Raw genomic sequence first — 10,969 nt, forward strand, 5'->3', positions numbered from 1 at the left:
CCCACGGGGATCAGCTCCCAGTGCTGCGCGTACTCCACCTCCCCGTGGGGATTAGCTCCCAGTGCTGCGCGTACTCCACCTCCCCGTGGGGATTAGCTCCCAGCGCTGCGCGTACTCCACCTCCCCGTGGGGATTAGCTCCCAGCGCTGCGCGTACTCCACCTCCCCGTGGGGATTAGCTCCCAGCGCTGCGCGTACTCCACCCTCCCGTGGGGATTAGCTCCCAGCGCTGCGCGTACTCCACCTCCCCACGGGGATTAGCTCCCAGCGCTGCGCGTACTCCACCTCCCCACGGTGATTAGCTCCCAGCGCTGCGCGTACTCCACCTCCCCGTGGGGATTAGCTCCCAGCGCTGCGCGTACTCCACCTCCCCACGGGGATTAGCTCCCAGCGCTGCTCGTACTCCACCTCCCCGTGGGGATTAGCTCCCAGCGCTGCGCGTACTCCACCTCCCCGTGGGGATTAGCTCCCAGCGCTGCGCGTACTCCCCCTCCCCACGGGGATTAGCTCCCAGCGCTGCGCGTACTCCACCTCCCCGTGGGGATTAGCTCCCAGCGCTGCGCGTACTCCACCTCCCCACGGGGATTAGCTCCCAGTGCTGCGCGAACTCCACCTCCCCACGGGGATTAGCTCCCAGCGCTGCGCGTACTCCACCTCCCCACGGGGATTAGCTCCCAGCGCTGCGCGTACTCCACCTCCCCACGGGGATTAGCTTGCCGCGCTCCCAGCGCTGCGGCACTGTTTACACTGGTGCTTTACAGCGCTGTATCTTGCAGCGCTCGGGGGTGTTTTTTTCACACCCCTGAGCGAGGAAGTTGCAGCGCTGTAAAGTGCCAGTGTAGCCAAGGCCTAAGAGCAGGTTAGACAAACACCTGTCAGGGATGGGCTAGATCGGGGTCAGCAACCTTTGAGACGCGCGGTGCCGAGTCTTCATTTAGTTACTGTAATTTAAGGTTTCTTGTGCCAGTAACACATTTTACATTTACGGGGCCGGCGGACAGAACCCCAGACCAGCAGTGGGCTAAGCCACTCATCCCGCTGCCAGGCTGGGGTCCCAGCTGCCGGCCCTGCTCGGCCTGCTGCCAGCCCGGGGTTCTGTCCATCCTGGCTGGCAGCAGGCTGAGGGGGACTGGCAGCGGGGACCGTGGCTGGTGGCAGCATGACACTGAAAATCAGCTGACATGCTGCAGGTTGCTGACCCCTGGTCTAGACAATACTTCATCCTGCCTTGAGTGCAGGGGCCTGGACTAGAGACCTCGTGTCCCTGCCAGTCCTACGGTTCCACGAGTCTCTATGGCTGCCCATGCAGAAGCCCCAGGTGCACGAGGTGTTACGGGGGCAGGGCTGTGGTGGGTGCTGCACTGGCTGCCAAAGCAGATCCCCCAACGGGCCCGTCTGGCCTGAGCCTGGGAACAAGCCGGGCCCACATGTCCCATCCTGGGAGGAGCTGGGGTGAGTCTGCCCTGAGCCCTGCACCTGAGGGAGTGGCAGGTGCTGGCAGCCTTTGAAGCCCAGCCAGGAAATTCCCTCATTTGCTAGGAAAAGTCAATTATTAAAAGTTTCCACAGGACCAACACCCTTGGAGAGCGCTGAGAAGCATCCGCCCCGCACCCTGCTCCTCCCTATTGCCCTCACCCCCATCGCCTGGGACTTGGCACGCAGCCTGCTCTGCAGTGTGGCAACCGAGAGCAGGCCTGAACCCATGTGCCATCCCCAGCCCTTGCTGCTGGGCCTGGGGGGAAATCCTGGCAGGCAGATCCCTCTGCTGGGAGAGGCCAGGGCGGAGTAACCGGGAGCTGCCCCTCTGCCCCACTCCTATCCACAGCGCCCCCTGCTGGGAACCCCCGCCACCCATATTGCTGCCCTGCCCCCCCAGCGCCCCCTGCTGCTACCCCCCACCCCCCACACTGCTGCCCTGCCCCCCACAGCGCCCCCTGCTGGGAACCCCCGCCACCCATACTGCTGCCCTGCCCCCCACAGCGCCCCTGCTGCTACCCCCCACCCCCCACACTGCTGCCCTGCCCCCACGGTGCCCCCTGCTGGGACCCCCCCGCCACCCGTACTGCTGCCCTGCCCCCCATGATGCCCCCTGCTGGGACCCCCCACCACTCATACTGCTGCCCTGCCCCCCACGGCGCCCCCTGCTGGAACCCACCCCCCCACACACTGCTGCCCTGTCCCTCCACAGCGCCCCCTGCTGGGAACCCCCGCCACTCATACTGCTGCCCTGCCCCCCACGGCGCCCCCTGCTGGGACCCCCCGCCACCCATATTGCTGCCCTGCCCGCCCACGGCGCCCCCTGCTGGGAGCCCCCGCCCCCACGGCACTTCCTGCTGAGTTCTGAGGTCTCACATTGCCCCTACCTGACCTCACCTCTCTGTGTGGCTAGGAACAGGGGCAGGGTTAGCTCACAGAAGTCCCCACGGTCCTAGTGCAGCAGCAGGAAGAGCCCGTAGCTGGCCCTGCCCCCTGAGCAGCAGCAGGCAAAGCCTCCCTGGCCCAGCACGGCCCTTGTGGCATCCAGCCCTGGTGACTGGGGCGGGCGCCATGCACAGGCAGGGCCATGCCCAGCCCAGAAGCTGGCAGGCCTGTTGGGCATTGAGCCTGGCCTGCGTCCGGCAGAGGAAGTGTCACATCTTTTAAGCCGCAGTCCATGGGACAGAGGGAGGCCCCTGACCAATTTCAAGTCTGCCCTCTCCCTGCCCAGCGTTTGTCCCGTCCCTGCATGGCGTCGGGCTGGCGGGGGGAGTGGGGTTCCCTGAGACGGACTGACACTATGGTGGTGCGCTGGGCTGGTGACACAGAATGCTGCAGCCAGGCCTGGTGCTCCCAGGACTCGCTTATGGTCTTGTGCATGTAGCTGGGTGTGCCAGTGCCAGCCATGTCTGCACAGGGCAATTTACACAGCACACGCTGGGCTCAATCAGACTGGCAGCAGCCGACGGCACCGCCCATCGGACACGGAGCCAGGCCACAGCCCTGTGCAAGAGCGGCCATTCCCACCCCGGGGATCCTGGAGCACAGAGACCAGGGATTCACACCACACCACAGTCGGAAACAGTCCTGGCACCCATCCCCGCTGCCAGGGCCGGCTCTACCATTTTAGCCACCCCAAGCAAAAAAAAAACCAAAAAAGGCCACCTGGACTGTGCCGCCCGAAGAATGGCCGGAATGCCACTCCATAACATGTGCCGCCCCAGGCATGTGCTTCCTCCGCTGGTGCTTGGGGCCAGCCCTGCCCACTGCTCTAGCTATTAGACCCCACTCCCTTCCCAGAGCTCGGGCTAGAACCCAGGAGTCCTGGCTCCCAGCTCCCTACAGAGCCTGTCGGCTGCAGGCTGGTCAGCCAGGCTTTCGTGCAGTCTCCCGGGCAGGCGCATGCATGGAGACACTTGTAAATATTCTCTGTGATCTGCACAGGGCAAACCCAAGCACGTTCTGGCCAGGCAACTTCCTGCCGTGAATGGGCATGCACAGGATTGTGGGGCTCATATCGCTGGGGGTTGCCAGAGCCCCCCCCGCCCCTGGGGAGCTTCCCCAGAGAGATCCAGGGCTTCCCCATTTACTGGCGGGGAGGGCAGGGAAAAGGAGCTAGAGTCAGAGTGAGAGAACAACAGGGCCCCTGGGCGGGGAGGAGGGTTGCCAACTTTCTACTAGCACAAAACTGAACACCCTTGCACCGCCCCTACCCCGCCCCTCCTCTGAGGCCCCCACCCCCACTCACTCCATCCACCCCTCCCTCTGTTGCTCGCTGTCCCCATCCTCACTCACTTGCTCATTTTCAGGGGGCTGGCTCAGTGGGCTGGGGTGCAGGAGGGGGTGAGGGCTTCAGCTGGGGGTGTGGGATCTGGGATAGGGCCAGGGATGAGGGGTTAGGGGTGCAGGAGGGGGAGCGAGGCTGGGGGGGCGGGGTGGAGCTGAGGGGTTCGGCATATGGGAGGGGTCTCCAGGCTGAGGCTGGGGGTTGGGGTGTGGGTGGAGGTACAGGCTCTGGGCTGGGGGTGAGGGTTCCAGGGTGGGGCCAGAAATGAGGGGTTCAGGGTGCAGGAGAGGGCTTTGGGCTGTGTAGGGGGCTGGGCTGCAGGGTGGGCGGAGGAGGGCTCTGGCTGGGGGTGCAGACTCTGGGGTGGGGCTGGGGATGAGGGTTTTGGGGTGCAGGGGAGTGCTCTGGGCTGAGATTGAGGGGTTCAGAGGGGGAGAGGGGGATCAGGGCTGGGGCAGGGGATTGGGATGCAGGGGGGGGCCTCAGGGATGCAGGCTGTGGGTGGCACTTACCTCAAGCAGCTCCCAGAAGCAGCAGCATGTCCCTTCTCCAGCTCTTATGTGGAGGCATGGCCAGGCGCTTCTGTACGCTGCCCCATCAGCAGGTTCCACCCCTGCAGCTCCCATTGGCCGCAGTTCCTGCCCAATGGGAGCTGTGGGGGTGGTGCTGGGGGCAGGGCAGCACGCAGAGCCCCCTGGCTGTCCCTGTGTCTAGGAGCTGGAGAGGAAATACGCCAGCTGCTTCCCGGGAGCCGCACAGCTCGGAGGCACTGCCAGCCGGACAGTCAACGGCCGGGTCAATGGGAGCTGCAGGGACAGCATTTGCAGGCAGCGCACAGAGCCCCCCCCCGGCCTCCTACACCTGGACCAGGGCGGGGCCAGCCTCTCTGTACAATTCAGGGCATCCTAAGCTCAGTTACTGCGACGAACGTATGGTCCCTGCTGGGGAGATCAGCCCCCCCCCCCAACTCTGACAAGTTCCAAAGCCAGACCCCGCCTCAGAGAATCCCGATCTAGGGTCAGGCAGGACCCAGCAGGTGGCACACAGCTGGGAGGGGGTGACGGCAGTTCTGGGTGCCTCGATGCGGGGGGGGAAGGACCTGTGCACAGCTCTGGGTGCAACCTCACTGGCTCGGAGCAGAGCGACCTCCATGCTGCTGCGAGAGCTGAGCCGGGAGAGCAACACCCCTTTGGCTTGGTGCAGGGGGGATGGGCTTGGAGAAACGGGCGCTGCTTTCAGGGCGGTGGCTCCGGCTGGGCACATCTCCCCCCCAAGGGGCATGGCAGGAGGGGCAGGGACTCAGCGGTGCCCCAGAGAGGCCAGCGGGAACTATCCTGCCCTGGAGCCCAGCTGGCTGGTGCCCTGTCGCCAGCCCTGGTAGCGCCTAAGACCCTGCAGCTTGTCCAGCTTGGGCCCTGCCCGCAGGCCTAGAGGGGCCAGTTCTCAGCAGGCGCCACGACACAATCACAGTCGTTACCAAACATGAATCTGTAATTCCTGGGGCTGGGGACAGCCCTGAGTGTTGGCATGCGAGGAGGCAGCCGTGCTGGCTCTGCGCTGCAGAGCAGGAAGCCAGCAGACAGTGATGACCCATGTCCCTTTGCCGGGGGACACGCAGGTCAGCTAACGGCAGCTGCCTAAGGCGGTGCCCGGCGTCTCTTTCAAGTCCCATGGGTGGCTACATGACACTGCTTGGGGGCATCTCCCCCCTTCCTCAACACTCTCTGTGCCGGGGGGGGGTCACCATGCTCCCTGTGTGGGGGTGGGTCGCCAGGTCCCCTGCACTGGGAGGGGGTGGGGGTCACTTGGTCCCCTGCATGGGGGGGGTCACCAGGTCCCCTGTGCCAGGGCAGATCACCAGGCTCCCTGAGCGGGGCAGATAGCCGGGCTCCCTATGTGTGTGGGGTCGCCAGGTCCCCTGTGCCAGGGGGATTGCCAGGCTCCCTGCGCGGGGGGGGTCACTAGGTCCCCTGTGCCGGGGCAGAGCGCCAGGCTCCCTGCGCGGGGGGGTTGCTGGGTTCCCTGCGCTGGGCAGATCACCGATCTCCCTGTGTTGGGGGGGGGGGGAATCGCTGGGTTCCCTGTGCTGGGTAGATCACCGATCTCCCTGCATGGGGTGGGTGGAATTGCCGGGTTCCCTGCGCTAGGCAGATCACCGATCTCCCTGAGTGGGAAGGGGGATCGTCGATCTCCCTGTGTTGGGGGGGGGAATAGCTGGGTTCCCTGTGCTGGGTAGATCACCGATCTCCCTGCATGGGGTGGGGGGAATTGCCGGGTTCCCTGCGCTAGGCAGATCACCGATCTCCCTGAGTGGGGAGGGGGATCGCCGCTCTCCCTGCGTTGCAGGGGGCGAGAATCACCGGGTTCCCTGCGCTGGGTAGATCACCGATCTCTCTGAGTTGGGGGGGATCGCTGGGTTCCCTGCGTGCAGGGCTGGATTAACCTTTTCTGGGCCTAGCACCAAACATATTTGTGGGCCCCATGGGTGCAAAGGAGCATGGTGTCGGGAGGTCAGTCCCTGGAGAGGGGGGCCAGCCAGAAGCAATGAGGCAAAGCATGGTGGGGCCAGCCCCACCCCACCCCGTGCGAGGGCACTAGTTACAAACTGGCAGTTGCCAGACGCATAGTGACCTGCCCGGTCCTATGCTGCCAGCCTGTCCCTTCTCCTCGGGGGCAGGTCTATGCCACAACACACAGCCCCCCCCCCCGCCCAACACCCCCTGACTCCCTATGCCCAGCGCCCCCCCAGCCCCCTCCACAGAAGTGCACAGCGCCCTGCACACCATTCCTGCCCAGCACTCCCCTGCCCACAACCCCACAACTGCCCAGCACCCCACACAGATCTTCCCTGCCCCCTCACAGCCCAGCACCCCCCTGGATCCTCCAGAGACCCACTCCCCCAAGCCCTGCCTCCCGGTCGCACTCACCAGCCCAGCTGGGAGGCGACTGTCTGCCGGGCTGAGCCGGCAGCGTAACCAGGGCTGGTTCCGGGGTGGGGAATCGCTCCAGCCCCTCGGGAGCGGTGGGATCAGCCAGGCCAGGGCCTGCCCCAGCAGGGCTCCCTGAGCACCCACTTGCCTGGAGAGGCCCCGCCAAGGCCCCTCTCCTCCCCCTACTGTTGTCCCCCGTCACCGGCTGAAACCTGAGACTGGCCAAGCTTCTGCACCATCCTAGGCGGCTCAGCTCCAGGGAGACCCACAGGTGGTGGGAAGCAGAGACTGCCCAGAGCTGGAGGTGCACTGGGGTCCAGCCAGGAGGCAGAGAGGAGCCGGGGGGAGTGGGTGGGACGGGGACAGAGAGGAGCCCTCGGCCAGTCAGCGGGCAGGCTAAGCGCAGCAAGTGGTGGGTGGGGGAGCTTGTGGGGTCTCGGGGCACAGTGGAAGCGGAGCAGGTCGGGCATGGGCCCGGCTCCATGGTGCCATTGTAAAACCGGCACTGCCTGAGCGGGGCAGATCACCGGGTCCCCTGCGTGGGGGGAGATCACTGGATTCCCTGCATGAGGGGGGAATCGCCGGGTCCCGTGTGTCTGTGTGTGTGGGGATCACCGGGTTCCCTGCATGGGGCGAATCGCCAGGTCCCTGGATGGGGCAGGGGTCGCCAGGCTCCCTGTGTGGGGTGAGTTGCCGGGTCCCCTGCATGGGGCAGCTTGCCGGGTCCCCTGTGTGTGTGGGGGGGATCGCTGGGTCCCCTGCATGGGGCAAATTGCTGGGTCCCTGCATGTGTGTGGGGGGGGTTGCCAGGCTCCCTGTGTAGGGTGGGTTACCGGGTCCCCTGTGTGGGGCAGATCACTGGGATCCTTGCGTGGGGGGGTGGAACAGCAGGTTCCCTGCATGGGTGAGATTTCGGGTTCTTGCACGAGTGAGATCGCTGGGTACCCTGCGCCGGGGGGGGGAGGGAGGAGGATTGCCGGACTCCCTGCATAGGGGGAGGGGAATCGCTGGGTTCCCTGCGTGTCTGCCAGGAGCGGGGTGGATCCTTATGCTGGGCGGCTGAGCCTCTCCCCGCCACTCCTCATTCCAGGCCTCTGTGCACACAGTTTTGCTCCTTGTGACGCAGACAGTGGGGGGCTGGGAGAGACCGGGATTCCACCCCCCCCCACCCCTGCCAGCTTTTGGCAAACAGCAGCCCACAAATGGGGTGGAAGCAGCAGAGGGGAGGGGAGCTGGACCCACCTCTCAGCCTGTGCTGAGCCTGCGGCTCTCTGGGCCGGGGCTGTCGTGACCTCTGAGTGCAGCACTTGGCCCTCACTGCTCCCCCAGAGACCGGGCCCAGACAGCTCCCTGCTCCTGCCCCCCCCCCGGGAGGGTAGCTCTCAGGGGTGTGGGGGGGGGGCCTGTGTCAGGGCCCGAGTGAAACAATTCCCCAAGGAGGCAGGGGCCTGAGAGTCGGGCCAAGTGGCTGGAGGCGGCGCAGGATGGCCAGGGGCGGCTGGAGACTCCTGGCTGCAGTTGGGTGAATTTCAGGTTTTCTCCTTTCTAAGGAGAGCTGGGACACACCAACCCCAGGAAGTGCTCATGTAAGCGGGGGAACGATCCTGCTATTGTGGGGAACTTTCCTGGCTCCTGCACTACCCCAGTGAAGTGAGCTAGCGAAAGGATCTGAGTCCTCTCTCCCACTTCCTCCACCCAGAGGCCTCCCTGCGCTCGAGGGCTCCCCTGCCACTCGCCTGCCTGGCAGAGTCCTCCTAACCGCAAAAAAGGCTGGGCCCAGGATTCCCGCGGGGCTCGATCCCCAACCCTGCTGCGGTCACCCAAGACAGGGGCTAGGGTGTCCCCACTCCGGGGTACCATCTCTGCACGGGGCACCTCCCTGACCCACTGATCATTTCATACGATTTAATGCAATACAGTTTATTTAATTAACAATTACTTTAAAAAGGAATAAAGAAACATGGGAAAGGTTCAATGAAACACATCACCCTGCTCTGTGGCAGGGACCATCACAAACAGTGTCTCTGGAACATCAGGGCACTTCACAGTCCGTTCCTCGTAGGTCCCAGGTCTCCTCAGGCCCTGGCTGTGCTGCAGGTTGGACACTTGCAATGGTGGTGGCCACACACCTCAGGGCTTTGGGTGGTGGGACCCTTCTTCCCAGCGTCAGCCCCCATCAGATTAAGAACCCCCTCCCAGTCTAGCCTGCAAGGACCCTTGGCTGGGGGTGTCTTTCTGCACTGGGCCCTTTGCCCAGGGTTCCCCTTGGCTGGCCCCAGTTGCTCACCACACCTGGCGGCTCTATGGCTGCAGCTCTGCTCCCAGCACAGGATCTGCTCTCCCTGGGCTGCCCCTGGCTCTGCTCCCAGCTCTGACCTGCTCCTCCGGCTCTTCTCCCAGCACAGGATCTGCTCCCCCTGGGCTGAGTCTCTGGCTCTGTGGCTGCAGCACTGGATCTGCTCTCCCTGGGTCGTGTCTCTGGCTCTGTGGCTGCAGCTCTGTTCCCGCAGCTCTGCTCCCAGCACAGGATCTGCTCCCCCTGGGCTGAGTCTCTGGCTCTGTGGCTGCAGCACTGGATCTGCTCTCCCTGGGTCGTGTCTCTGGCTCTGTGGCTGCAGCTCTGTTCCCGCAGCTCTGCTCCCAGCACAGGATCTGCTCTCCCTGGGCTGCCCCTGGCTCTGCTCCCAGCTCTGACCTGCTCCTCCGGCTCTTCTCCCAGCACAGGATCTGCTCCCCCTGGGTCGTGTCTCTGGCTCTGTGGCTGCAGCTCTGTTCCCGCAGCTCTGTTCCCAGCACAGGATCTGCTCTCCCTGGGCTGAGTCTCTGGCTCTGTGGCTGCAGCTCTGCTCCCAGCACTGGATCTGCTCTCCCTGAGCTGCTTCTGTGACTTTGCTCCCAACTCTGACCTGTTTCTCTGGCCTGGCTCTGCTCCCAGCTCAGCTTGGGCCCCTGCTCTCTCCTTAGCTCGGCCCCACCCTATCTGACCCAGGTAATTCCAGCTCACACAGAGGATGGGACCTCCACCCCTGTCTCCCTTATTAGCCTGCCCATCCTGTCAATCAGGCTGAGCTGGAGCATTGGCCTCTCCCCATTGTTCCTGGGGACTGTCAGTCTCAGGGTCCTGATTTCCCATCGACCCTCCCCCTTTTAGTGCTGGGAGCTAGCAACCAAACACCCCCACTGAATGTTAGTAAGGGGGCAACAGTCCCCTTATACCCAGATAAAACCCTGCCCGGGCTGGCAAGGGGCTGCCCTGACTCTGTCCCCATGAACGTGTGCGCTGACCTTGCCCTGCTCTTTCAGAGCCTCCTCCCCTTCCGCCCCCACCCCACAGGGCATCTGCCTTTCTCTGCCCGCATGTGCATGTGTAGTCCATCTGCCAGGTGGTGTTGGCAGTATTGTGCGCTGGGTTCAATATCTGGGGGTCCACTTAACATTACAGAACAGAACCGGCTCGAGCCCCGAGCCAGAGACCTAGCAACCAAGCCCCGTGCATCCCTCAGAGGCAACGCTGGGTCTGCGGGTAACAGAGGAACTGTTACTAAAAGGAGAGGGAACTCGGCATTCGTTTGGGCAAACACCAACAATGCCAAAGTACGGAAACCCCATAAACGCCCGCCCCCTGGTGTCACAGGCAGTGTCTTTTGCCTCAGTTTCCCACCCCGCTGGGTGACAGCCCAACAGCCAAATGTCCCTTCGACACACCACTCCCCTTTCCCACTGCGGCAGCCACACAGCATTGGTTGGCTGAAGTCCCAGGATCCAGGGGGCGGGCGGTCCCGGAGGGTACCTCTTTCCCCTGAGGGGGCTGGTGGTTGAGCGGTGCCTCCACTGTGGCTGCAGGCTCTGCCCACAGCACTGTTGCTGCACCGTCACTGCTGCGTCTAACTGCGATGCCACGGGCTGGCTGTCCATCGCCTCGTCTACCTTGTCTGTCCCCCAGCCCAGGTCTCGGGTCACCCCTCCGCCCTATGCCTCAGCCAGCTGAGCAGTGGGTCCAGCTCTGGCCATCCAAGAAAGCCCCAGGATTCTCAGGTGGTGCTGGTCAGTCGGCATGGCCCCAGCCAGGAACCAGCCCGACCGCTCTGTCTGTCCCTCGGCTTCGGCATCACTTCCCGCTTACTGCGTGCGGTTCACCCGGGTGACCCCGCCTTGGGGGCCCAGTCGGTGCAGTTCTGCTGCCCGTAGTGGCCACCCAGGAAAATAACTGCATTGCTCCTGGGCTAAAGGGAAGCTTAAACTCAAACCGGGCACTTTGGGCTGCTGGTCACCTCACC

The sequence above is a fragment of the Gopherus evgoodei genome, chromosome 2 (assembly GCF_007399415.2).
Source record: "Gopherus evgoodei ecotype Sinaloan lineage chromosome 2, rGopEvg1_v1.p, whole genome shotgun sequence".
Lineage (NCBI taxonomy): Eukaryota > Metazoa > Chordata > Testudines > Testudinidae > Gopherus > Gopherus evgoodei.